The 11,530-nt window shown below is 33.9% G+C and overlaps 1 long non-coding RNA gene across 2 annotated transcripts; it reads left to right on the plus strand.

The window, feature by feature from the left end:
- The first annotated feature begins 1,271 nt into the window (after positions 1–1,271).
- LOC145069566 (uncharacterized) lies at positions 1,272–2,467 on the plus strand. 2 transcript variants are annotated; one of them, XR_013689555.1, is made up of 2 exons: positions 1,272–1,434; positions 1,534–2,467. It is a non-coding gene; the product is annotated as an uncharacterized LOC145069566 (long non-coding RNA). The 2 variants fall into 2 exon arrangements; XR_013689556.1 differs by having other exon boundaries at positions 1,636–2,467.
- The last annotated feature ends 9,063 nt before the right edge of the window (positions 2,468–11,530 follow it).

An 11,530-nucleotide genomic window follows, 5' to 3' on the forward strand; every position in this document is an offset into this window, starting at 1 on the left:
TTGTTGTCTATGCTGGATGAACGATTTTATACATGTTTTAAAAGATTTAAACGGTATATTTATTTTATATCTAAAAATATGTTGCAGATGAAACATGGGTAGATGAAATAGTTGGTGTGTGATCAAATAAAATGATGAGAGATAAGTGATGATAATTAGGTAAATAGATGATGATGAATATGTGATGTAGGATGAAAGGAGATACCATAACCTTAACTAGCAATGTGGCGATGTAGTCATCTACCAAAGTATAGATGGAGACCACGGACTATTCTAGACAACCTAGTGGAAACACCAGCAGGCCCATAACCTGTAGGTGATGAATTACGAGTTCAGGCGATGTTGTAACTACGTATTCATGCGATGATACTCTAACCCCTTACTATGAATTACGAGTTCAGACGATGTTGTAACTACATATTCATGGGATGTCACAAATTTTGCATGCCAAACCAATGGCCACAATTCATATCAGTGAGAATGATTCATTTTTTTTGTAAAACCAAAATCAGATTGGAAATTTTGATTTTTTATTTTGGAAAATGTCAAACCATTGGTTTTTTATTTCGGTTTTGGTTTTTTGTTTTTTTTTAAATATATTTTCAGGTTTTTTTTTTTTTTTTTTTTTTTTTTTTTTAATTTCATAGATTTCTTCATCAACAAATGTTGCTACAATTTAACAAAAATAAATAATTTGTTAAAACATAATACAAGAGGAAGTTTGTTCACATTTAGTCATTGAACTTTTTAGAAGGAAACGAACTTTCGATTTTGTTCATATTTAGTCACTAAACTTTTTTTCGTTATCTATTTGCCATTGAAGTATTAAAACTGTTCACATTTTACCCTTATGACCGGCTTTCAATAGTTCAATGGCAAATAGATAACGAAAAAAAGTTTAGTGACTAAATGTGACAAAAATCAAAAGTTCGTTACCCTTTCAAGTCATTATCCCTATAATCGTTGATGAGTAGAGCTGGTGATGTTGACATAGTGTGTGCTAAATTCACATCATCTTTTATTGAGTCTTTCCCCATAGCCTAATGCATATGAAATTAACTGATTCTATTTTTTAATGTTTTTGATCCACTAAATAAAAATTTGGATATTAAAAATATAAGAAGATATTTTAAAAGTTTATTGATAGAAAGTAAAATATTAGGCAAGACTATCCGTGTAAACTGTAATTTAGTCTAAATTGTAATTCATGGTAATCGACGGCTATTATTAATCGATACCAAGAACCCCCATGATAAGATCCATAGACGCGTGACACGCTAACTATATTCTCAGTTATCACGCGACTTCTCGATCCTTCCTCTGCACATGTAAATACCCTTCTTATTTTCCCCGCAGCCACGTTCAGCTGTGTGTCTCAATAGACATTGTATCGTTCAATCTCTTTCTCATCCTCTTGGCACGCTAACGGATTGGGTAATTTGTTTTTGTTTTTGGTAGTTGATCTTAACCCGATCAATTTCGATTAAATTCATGGATTTTAATTTTTTTTTTCTTGAAAACAATATTTTACAGGGTCTGATAACAGAGTGTTGTTAGATCTTGTGGTTCGGCTGTTCGTAAATCGAGAATTATGTCTCATATCCTCCCTGATATCTTTATCTTCTCCAATTTCAGATCGCTTTTTTGGGATATCATCGATTGTTTCTTCCGATTGACGAAAGTTTGCTTTGATTTTTGTGATAAATATAAGCAAACGAATAACGATCTATAGGGTCGTGATTAAATTATCGAAATCGTCGATTAAACCGATTTCAAGTGTTTTATTTATTTATTTATTTATTTGTTATTTTTTTAATGATTCAAACGCATATGAAGTCAGAATCTTTAAGGTAATATTATGTCTCGTTAATCTTAACTCGAAGATTACGCGGAAACCAGAGAGATCGTGATAGGGAAAGGGCTCAGGCAAGGGCTGGGGGTAAACCTAAAAATCCCAAAACAGATGGATTAACTCCTGAACAAAGACGAGAAAGGTTTCAGTCGATTGCTATTTCTTTTTTCTGATGTCTATTTTTTCCAAATGTATATGAAACTTTCTTCTTGAAACAATGATTGCTCGAATAATGTTGAAATGGTCGATTTGGGGGTTTTCTTGGAGCAGGGATGCAAAGGCACTACAAGAAAAACTGGCAAAAAAAGCTTGTAAAGATTCATCTGGAGCTTTTAATGGGTCAAATGGCATTAAAACCAAGAAATAGATGTTGATTATGTGTGTAAATGGTACATATATTGTGGGATGAGAGATAGACGACATTAATGGGTTTATTTAGATTGTTGGTTTATGACATTTGCTGTGTAACGTGTTAAGTATTGGTGATCCTTTCTTCTTGTCTGCAATTACATATACTGGATCTAGATTAGATTTATATTCTTGACATTTGGGTTAAGTTTCTATTATACGATTAAGTCGATGGAACATAAGGGCATCTCCGATATTTTTTCTTCATTTTTTCCCTATTCTTTTACAACCCGATACCATTTTCATTTGCAATTTTTGGAGATATTTTTGGGGAATATTATCATACTTCTAAAAATATAGTTGAAATTTTGGTTGATAATAGTCCTTTTTTTTATGTTAAAGATTTTTAGTTTGGATTTTCTAATACGTGTGTCATTAGGGGCAATATAAAAAACACATTAATTGAAGTTTTAATTATAAAAATATTATCATAATTAAATATAATAAATATTAATTTTATGTAATAATGTCATAATTAAATATAAAATACATTAATTATAAATAATCTATTATAATAAATGAAAGTTTTTTTTGGTCAAATGTTAATTTCTCATGAGTTTTGACACTTGTTATTTTGTGGTATTTTTAAAATAAATTAGAGAGGAATTAGATCTTGTTTGTTTTCTTTCTTTATTTCAAGTTTTACCAAATGATAGAAAATAGTATAATATTAATCAAAACATATTACATGTAGGGGTCTTCATATGACAAACAAATCATTGAAAGTGTGTTGCTATTTAGTGTATTTTATCCTAGAAAAGAATCAAAAAAGTTAAAATGTTTTGAGATGATTTACCATTTGTTGCAAGAAGAAACAATATCTGGAGAGCCTTCCATGCTAGGTATAGTTTGTGGAAAAACAATTCATAATCAAAATACTAGAACCGGCCATCGAGATCAACTAAAAATAATAAAAATTTTATTGTTTATTGGTAGAAGGATCCCATTCATGTTCCACAACTGCGTTTGGTTTTCAAATTCCGATGGAAATGGAATCTGAAATTCCATTCCATGGTTGAATTGTTTGAAAAAAGACAAAATTTTTACTTAAAAAGACATAATCTTTTTTCTTAAAAAAATAAAAAAATTTAGATAAATTGGAGGGGATATTGATTTAACTAAAATATATAAATTAATTGATTTACTAAATTAAAATAGATTCTAATTCATAGTTAACTATTAAACAGCAAAAAAAAACAATAAAAAAGATAGTTATTGTGGGATTGGTTCCACTTCCATTTGTCCTACTCTCATTATAAGGAATTGCGTAACAGCCAAACTCCCTGCTCCACCTCTATTAAAGCCAACTTATAATGTTTTTTGTTCTTCATCTTTTTTCACTTTTCCAAAACACTAATTGTTTAACTTCAACTTGTATTTTTTATTAAAAACCAAAAAAAAAAACATAAAGTATTATATTTATTATAACTTAAATAGGAACGGAGGTTTAACAATTATAAATAACCTACAAAAGACATCTTCAACCTCTGTTCATTTCATCTATCTTGATGGTTGCTATGTACTCACTTTGCTTCAAGGAAGTAGAACTGGTATGCTCCCATGATGAATCAAAATTGAAAGTAAATTAAAAAAAAAAACTGTAATGGCAGTGGTAGCAGATGGTGACGATAAACCAATCAAAAAAAATCACTAAAATACGATTACAATAAAGGTAAAAAAAAAATTCTTAAAGTATGTTTCATTTTTGTTAGGGTGAATATCAAGTTGTGTGCCATCTACAACAGAGAGAAAACACAAAACACATGAGGACATGAAAAGCAAGAAAAAACAAATAAAAATTACAAACAATGGTAAAAAAAGAGAGAGAGATTAAAGTTGAGTTAGGTTCAATCATGGTGGCTATAGAGCAACTGAAAACTCCAGTTTAGTGTGTATTACCTTTGCAGTTGCTTGCTGGACCAACATGGTTGTATCTACTTTACCAATACTGGAAATTCAAAGTTTGTCCTTTATTAAATTTGAAGTTTTATATATAAAATGAAGAAAAAAAGTACATAGTGGCCAAAAATAAATAACAGACATATGATTCAAATATATATACATGAGTTACTTATCTAATCCACTCAAAGATGTTCAGACAAACAAATGAAAAAAAACAACCTTTTTGACATACTTCCAAAATTGTATGCTTATCGCCAAATTAGTTTAAAACCTATTCAGTTACCCACATTTGATTCCTAGTATGGTTAGCAAACAGAAACCACAATAGCAACATACTTTCACTTTTTGTTTATTATAGCATCCTATGATCATTTCTTTCCACTATACATATACGATTATACTTCCAAAATTTCCTTTTATGTATAATACTATTTTAAAAAGAAATCTACTAAATACAACTTTCTAAAGCTTAACAATTGAAAGTACAATGCTATCACCGCTACATTTAAAATGAAGAAAGTTGAAAACTTGGAAAAAATGTTCAAAACTTAAAAATATTTACCTGTTCAGCAGTCCGGCCACCAAGTGTCATACATTTGAGATCCTACGTGGAGGTAAAAAGGCACCTGACACGTGTGTTGTTTTGTAACAGAGTGTGGCAGGCCTTGTTGTGTGCTTGTGATACTCACGTACCTTCCAAAAATAAGAAGCAAACAACTCAACCTCCACCCATTTAATAAAATAATATAAATATAATAAATGCATTAATCATTTTCAACGGCCACAATTAATTAATTAATGTCTTTGGGTATATATATATATATATATATATATATATATATATATATATATATATATATATATATATATATATATATATATATATATATATATATATATATATATAACCAAATTTCCACGATATCCGGACAACCAAGTTTTAGTCATTAAAGCAAATGAGGAAAAATTAGAATTGAATTCCATGAGTTTATGGATGGAAAGCTGATTTTCATGCATATTGTGAACTGCAATGGAGTTGAATTCCGTACTCATTTGCAACAAAATGACTGAATGGATACTGGACAACCAAATCCCACAAAATCAAACTAATAAAAAGTGTCGTTGTAAACCCAAAGTCAACATTTACCAACATTTGTGTAGATTTTAGGAGGACTTCAACTGTCTCAATTGAAACTTTTAATAAGGATATGGATGTTGTCCCTCCTTTCAGTAACTTTTATATATTCATTTAGAATTTTTTTACTAATAATAAGGATATCAATCTTACTTTCTCAACAACTTTAGTGATTTTGAGATTCATTTTGGACATCTTCTATGGAAATGAATTGAGCTTCAAAGTACCTATAAGAATTTAGAATGTCATCAAATTAAAAGGGTATATATGGAAATAAATATCGACCACATGTAACCTTGGAATTGTGACCTCCAAAAAGAATAACGTACACAATGAAATTAATACTCGGCTTGAAGATGTTTTGTTTTGGGTTTACCAATGCTTCTTCTTCTGATTTTTCTTTCCACCATATGGCTTAACCTGCTCTTGGTTATTTGCACCGGTATCTTGGACGTGTTTGGCTTAGCTTTTAAAAGCTCAAAAGAACTTTTCCAAAAAGTTACAAAAAGTCAGGATTTCCTGACTTTTCCAAAAAGTTGCTTTTTTTTTTTGTATTAAAACTCCAAAAGTTATTAGTTTGCCAAACATCTTTTTGTTTTTTTTCTTTTACAAAAAAAACTTTTGGCTTTGAAAAGCTAAGCTAAACACCCCCCTCCTCCAAATGTAATATCCTAACATATAAACAAAGTCAATTATTAATTACATGGTTTTAGATTTCCTCAAACGATGATTACTAATGATTTCTGAATATTTGAACTACTTTCTTTTCAGGGCATCAAAAATACGAAATACAATTATGATTTTTTTAGGGTATCATATAAAAGTATAATTTAACTTTTTTTTTTTTTTTTTTTTTTTTTTTTTTTTTTTTTGGGTTTTACCAACTTACAAACTCACCTTACAACAAAAAGTTTATATATTTCTTTCTCTTAAAGGCTTTCAATCTAATGAAATGATTTCTTGACAAATGAAACATATTTTTTAAATTCTAATGGAGTGAACCATCTGGTTCTTTCCTATATTGCACAATATCAAACATTGCCTACTTCTAGCAAGTTACTATCATAGAGTGATATGGATCAATACGTTGTTCAGGTGGTAAGTCAGCCGTAATGGACCCAAAAGCTTGGTTTACTTGAATTTTGCCACATCCATTTCCCCCTCTTCTCTAAATCTGTTACTACACTGTAGGTAGCCTCTGGTAGTTGGTAATTGTCATATTCTATGTAACATCAGTTATTCGCAACAGAAATTCATGAAAAAAAGATATAAAAAATTAAACATGTTGCAGAGAACCCCAAAACTTTGGGTAAAGAATAGATGAAGGATGTGACTTTAATCAAAAAATCAGAAAAATGAGTTTAAATTTAAAATTTGGGGAAATTAGGGTCAAAATAAAGTAATTTAAAGATCCAGGGTGGCTTTTAAGCTGGTCAGCTGCAGTGCACAAGTCCGCAGGTGTCCTTGCAACTGTCATCAAGACAAATAAAACCAATGCATACATGGTTCCATCCATGAATAACAACCCGTTCAAAGGAGTGGAGATGGATTTGAGAAACTTACTCAGATATGTCGAACATATGATGGCTGAAGGCCGTCGGGTAGGGCGCTTTCACCAGAACCTTAACGCACCGACGACAGTATCCGGGTGCACTTTGTGTTTGTTTGTGCTATAGCTAAAAAGAGGAAGCAACAGTTGGTGGCGGCTGGTTGTTTGTTGTCGGTGTCGGAGTTTGCTAATGGCGGTGATGGACAGTCAAATCAAGCCAAACTTGAATATTAGGAAAGATAAAACTTACCTAGACATAAACACAAACACCTAAGGTGCATAGTAATGACCCAAAAATTTCAACAAATTTAAAATATTTTATTTCAATCAAAATCATTACGTTCATATATATTGTTTTCAAAATAGTTTAAACATCAGAGTATCCCCCAAAACCATATCACATAAATCATAAAACGTGAGAAGCGGTACGATCACGCCTTCGCCTTGTCACGATCTCCTGAAGCACCTGAAACAATAAACCACAACTGTAAGCCCGAAAGCTTAGTGAGTTCCCCCAAAGTACTCATACACACATAAACATACGCATACAACAATGAACAACATACTACGGGTCCAATCAACCTTCCGGTTGGAATACCCCCAGCCCTCAACCATCGGGTTGGAATGCCTACATATCACGAGCCCAATCATCCTACCGGGATGGAATACTCTCGGCCCACAATCATCGGGTTGGAATTCCCAAACACCTATACGTACAACAATAGCTACTATGGGTCCAATCATCCCTTAGGATGGAATACCCAGACCCCTCAACCATCGGGTTGGAATGCCAACATACTATGAGTCCAATCATCCTACCGGGATGGAATACTCCTGGCCCACAACCATCGGGTTGGAATGCCCCACTTCCTATACATACAGTAACTACTACTACTATGGGTCCAATCATCCTACATGGATGGAATACCCCAGGCCCCTCAACCATCGGGTTGGAATGCCAAACTACTATGAGTCCAATCATCCTACCTGGATGGAATACCCCTGACCCACAACCATCGGGTTGGAATGCCAATCTACACTAGCCAACATGCACACATAATAGGCAACCACATAACTCTCTACATAACCTACATACTAGGGCCCTATCATCCTATCGGGATGGAATACCCTCTGCTACTGCTCAACATACATAACCCGCAGGTAACCTCCAACCAGCGTACATAAAGCAAGACCAACTACAGGTCTATAAATAACCACCACCCAACTACCAGGGCGTTGATCCAACAGAACTGGTCATCACACAACTATCCATCTCTCTAGGATACTACGCTAACAAGGCATATCCTCATATCACTATCCTATCTACCAAGATACTAGAAAGCATATCATCACATAACATAACAAGCTCTAAACAACAATTCAAAGGGTCGGCCTTGGTGCCTTAGACCCTTGAGTACAGTGAGGAAAACTCACCTTGCAACTACCGAAATCCTGAAAATCTCTGACTGCTGACTCACCGGAAATCCCAACTATCACATGCAAAATCATCACATTAGAATCCATCATGACTTTCTAGCCCAAGGGCCCACAACACTCATTAAGTCCATCATCCTCTTATTGGGCCAAGACCCAAAACCAATTCCTCATGTAAAGCCCAATATTGGCCCAATTTACTAAATTGGGCCCACCTTTCCAACGGCCTAGATCCAAGGTCCATAATAATTATTGGGTCCAATTTACTCCATCCATAATGTTCAGTCATAACCCAAGCCCCACTAGCCTATAAACAGCCCAATCACTTAAGGCCCAAAATTGAAAACCCAACAGAGGGAGTACGTTGGGCTTACCCCTCTTGGTACGTTGGGCGTACTTCGCTTCTCGCGGACTGGAAACGATACAATGACCCACTACGCTGGGCGTAATCTCGCTGAACTAAAATTCCTCATAAGTTCTTAATGACTTAAGCACTTAAGCCCAAACTTCAGATCCATCGACCAAACATGCCTAGGATTCATAAAGTCTCAAAATTTATTACTTGGGACGTCCATAAAGCTCTTAACTCAAGGTCTTAATCCATTAAGACCTACCTACATCATACATGAGACAACCAAAGCCATTGGGACCTCATTTTTCTCACTCAAGACCTTTCCTAAGGTCTAAAAGGACAACTAATCTCAGCCAACTCACATCATGCACCACTTTGGGGTTTTGGGACAAAAAATGGTGTCAAAACTTCATAACACTTAGATCTACACAAAATAAGTGCCAAGCAAGAGACTTTATACCTCAAAAGGGCTCCAGAAGATGATGCCTTCCCAGATCTACGAGCTCCAGCCACCCAACTCCTTCTTTGACAACTTCTTCTTTCTTCTTCTAGGCTCTCCTTTGCCAAACCAAGCTCCCCAAGGTCAAATATCCACAACAATGGAAGAAGAACGTCCACTTAGGTTTTCTGAGGGTAGGAGGGCAGATATGGAGGCTGGGGTTGGAACCATAATGTTCCTTATATAGTGGATGACCCTAAAATTAGGGTTTCTGAACACTGGACGTACGTTGGGCGTACGCCCCCAACACCCGCGTTCATTTAACTAATATACGTTGGGTGTAACCTAACTTACGCTGGGCGTATCCATTCAATCACACGCATACACTCCATGCATGCCCATGACCCCTTTGCCAAATATTTCCTTTAGGGACCATTATTGACACTATCTTCAAAGTGTCATAACTCCTTTATTCTAAGTCTGTTTCCGACGGACTTTATATCCACGAAAAGGTGGCGAGAAGCCCTACGCTTCTAGCAACACACCCCGACCCGAAACCTTCTCGAATGAACCCAATGCCCATAAAGACCGAAACGCCCTTACCCTTGACCTCGGTAATCCATAAATAATTACTTTTAGAATAGGGCGTTACAATAACAAACCTGAGGAGCTTAACATAAGTCCAAGCATGAGACAGAAGACCCGATCGATTAAGGCTGAGCGGGTGAAGCAAGTTGGTCGACCAGGAACCCAGAAAAAATTGTATCACTGGGAAGCTGGAGGTCGAAATGGAGAAAACAAAGACGAAGAAATAAATTAGAAGGAAGGTAGAAGAAAGTTGGAGAAGGGTTTCTTGCATCTGATTGGTGATGGAAGGCGGTGGAAACATAAAGATGAGCTAAGCAGTGGAAGATAATAAGGGAGGTAAGTGTAACGTTTAAAAATTTTTATGGCAAATGTTTAAATCCCAGAGAAATCTATGGCATAATCAAAATCCCAAAAGGTTCCTGTTCACCAACTTTTTAACAATTAATAATATATATAATATTATCCACTTGTCAACTTTTGGTTTGTTTCAATTTTTAAAATTAAACTCATATACTTATATATGTAAAGTATTAAATATCATATATATGATATTAAATTGCAATAAATATGTTTCTTCTTTTCTTATTTTAAAATTGTACATTAAAAAATATTTTTTATTTACATTTTAATGTTTAATCTTTTTTTTTTAAATCAACCCGTGTATTACACGGGTTTCACACCTAATATTATTTATAAGTTATAACAAAGATTTATAGTACATTTCTGTGACATCCCCAATTTCACGGCCAGAAAAGACCGATTTGTTTATGCTTTGTTTTATAAATCACAGTAATCTTTAAAGAAAACAGTTGCGGAATTTGTTCCCAAAACAAAATATGATAAGAATTTATCAAATCATTTCTTTAAAGAAATGTATTTTCATTAAATAACAAAATCTCGGGATGTCATGTTCCGATACAGACCAAAAGCATAAACAATATAAATTAGACCTTACAACAGTTATGTATAACTACTGATCTATAATCCAAAATCTCTCGTCAAGTCCACCAACTTATACTCTTGTGCCATTACCTGTAATACAAAGAAAACTGAGTGGGTCAGGCTTGGGAGCCTGGTGAGCATATAGGGTTTTCAACCCACAATAATATAATTATTATATTCAACCATCAAACAATCAACCCAATTACCCATCCCCATTATCTTTTTTATTTCTTAGGATTTTACCCTAAGAATTCAACTACCCGTCATTCATTCATTCCTAAGGATTGACCTAAGGAATTGGCATGAAATCTATTGCTACATAAGGCGCATCTACCAATATCATCCTTTAAGCGCCTCTGCCAGGATTACGTCATACACTATGAGGCGTGACTGCCAAGTTTATGACATTCTCTTTTAGGCGCATCTGCCGACATTATCCTATAAGCGCATCTGCTAGTATTATGACAATCTCTATTTGGCGCATCTACCAACATTATCCTATAAGCGCATCTGCCATGATTACGACATTCACTACTTGATGCATCTACCGATATTATTCTTAAGTGCATCTGCTAGTTTTATGACATTCTCTAATTGGTGCATCTGCCAATATCATTTTTAATCATCTTTCATACCTCCTCATTTTATCACATACCAACTATCTCATCTACCCATGTTCTACCCAACATATTTGTAGATATAAAATACATGTACAGTTTAACTCATTAAAACCTATATAGTTCATCCATTCCACCAACATCTCAAATAAATAACAATATATAAACACATAACACGTATTTCTTAGCAAATACTTCATATTTATGTGTTAGAAGAAAATAACTATACACTCACACATATAAACAACAATATACTTAATACATTCAAACAATACTTGTATTATTATCGTGTTTATGAAAGGAACTATGCAC

This window comes from Lactuca serriola, chromosome 8 (assembly GCF_051521515.1).
Source record: "Lactuca serriola cultivar US96UC23 chromosome 8, Lser_US96UC23_V15, whole genome shotgun sequence".
In the NCBI taxonomy this organism is placed as follows: Eukaryota; Viridiplantae; Streptophyta; class Magnoliopsida; order Asterales; family Asteraceae; genus Lactuca; species Lactuca serriola.